Raw genomic sequence first — 2,003 nt, 5'->3', positions numbered from 1 at the left:
CTCCTAAGGAACTCAAACAAATCAACGCCTAACTCTTCAGTTACACAGAATAACAAATCTAGGCCTGCCTCCTAAGGAACTCAAACAAATCAAGGCATGACTCTTCAGTTACACAGGGTAACAAATGTAGGCCTGACTCCTAAGGAACTCAAACAAATCAAGGCATGACTCTTCAGTTACACAGGGTAACAAATCTAGGCCTGCCTCCTAAGGAACTCAAACAAATCAACGCCTAACTCTTCAGTTACACAGAATAACAAATCTAGGCCTGCCTCCTAAGGAACTCAAACAAATCAAGGCATGACTCTTCAGTTACACAAGGTAACAAATCTAGGCCTGCCTCCTAAGGAACTCAAACAAATCATCGCATGACTCTTCAGTTACACAGGGTAACAAATGTAGGCCTGACTCCTCAGTATCACACCCACAGGGTAACATAATTATCTATGCCTATCTCCCCTTATATTAACATATTAATCTAAGCCTACATTTACCTTCCAAGTAACACAAGGTAATAAATCTAAGCCTGACTCCTCAGTTACACCAAATAGTTGACGTCATCTTTCACTCCTTGGTGATGTCACCCTTGATTGTTTGACATTAACCATGGTTGCTTATTATTGCCATCCTGAATTGGTTGACAATGTTTTCCTTTATTAAATAACCGGTTGTTTGTGATATCACCCTAAAAGACACTGAATTTTATAAAAGATAACTGTAATATAAACTTGTAACATTGGATGTCTCTCTAAGTAAATAAATGACCAGTCTTGATTGACTTATTATATAAATGGATGCTGTACATCATGTGTGTTAACTATAACTCCTGTGATCTCCTATTGACTGTGCATTAATAGTTCTTGTTGACTGTTGCAAGCTATGCATTAAATAAGTAACTAAGTAAGTTATTTTACACTTATGAATTTGAACCCAAATAACAGAAATCTCATAAAAAGGGCAAATTATTGGTAAAAATAGTTTGATGTGAGCTGGCTAGGTGTTGTTGCTGATTGTATATAACTAGCTGATGAGTGAAAAGCCTGAAGTATGGAAGTAAATTCTTTCAGTGTCACTGTGTGTAGGTGGATGGAGGAGAAAACAGTTGATATGTACCAAATCAGCTTAACTACATTTTACAAAAGGTGGCAGATAAAAAGTATTAACAAATTTAAGTACTCATAAACATATTTTGTGTCTCATTTTTAAAGGAAACTTCTATTTCTTTTATCTTATTGTGAATTACTATTTAACAGTAATAAGTATGATAATTTCTACTAACATGTGAACAATAAAGCTAACAAGACTTCGACCCCCCCTCCCACTTCCAGACGTTACATTATTGATCCTGTATCATCAGCTCTTCTCACACTAATTACCTTGTCAAGAAAATGTTCATCTCATCTACTGAAAGGAAATGAACAATTAAACAAATATCTTAATGTATTCCACATGAGGAAAGCAACATTATGATTATGAGAATCAACACAAATGATTAAGTCATGGCTGGATGGAAAGTACAACTATGAAGACATTATGCAATGGTTGTTTTCCAGTAAATAATTTTCAAAAATGAACATGATAATAAAACAATGGTTTTGAGCAAAGTCAAATCTAAATAAAAATTACAAAAATCTATTCACATTGATACTACTATCTACAAATATACAAGAAACCAGACTCATCAAAATTATGTACTATCACCAAGAACAGGACTTACCTAGTCCAATAAGTAGAGGTCACCAAGAACAGGACTTACCTAGTCCCAATAAGTAGAGGTCACCAAGAACAGGACTTACCTAGTCCCAATAAGTAGAGGTCACCAAGAACAGGACTTACCTAGTCCCAATAAGTAGAGGTCACCAAGAACAGGACTTACTTAGTCCTAATCAGTAGAGGTCACCAAGAACAGGACTTACCTAGTCCTAATGAGTAGAGGTCACCAAGAACAGGACTTACCTAGTCCCAATAAGTAGAGGTCACCAAGAACAGGACTTACCTAGTCC

At 35.9% G+C, this 2,003-nt stretch overlaps 1 protein-coding gene across 3 annotated transcripts in view; it reads right to left on the bottom strand.

Moving 5' to 3' along the window:
* LOC110442579 (synaptotagmin-14-like) overlaps positions 1–2,003 on the bottom strand; it is a 113,981-nt gene that overhangs the window by 55,107 nt on the left and 56,871 nt on the right. The window lies entirely within an intron of this gene.

The sequence above is a fragment of the Mizuhopecten yessoensis genome, unplaced genomic scaffold, assembly GCF_002113885.1.
Source record: "Mizuhopecten yessoensis strain PY_sf001 unplaced genomic scaffold, ASM211388v2 scaffold716281, whole genome shotgun sequence".
NCBI lineage: Eukaryota > Metazoa > Mollusca > Bivalvia > Pectinida > Pectinidae > Mizuhopecten > Mizuhopecten yessoensis.
This window is presented reverse-complemented; position numbering and strand designations above follow the sequence as displayed.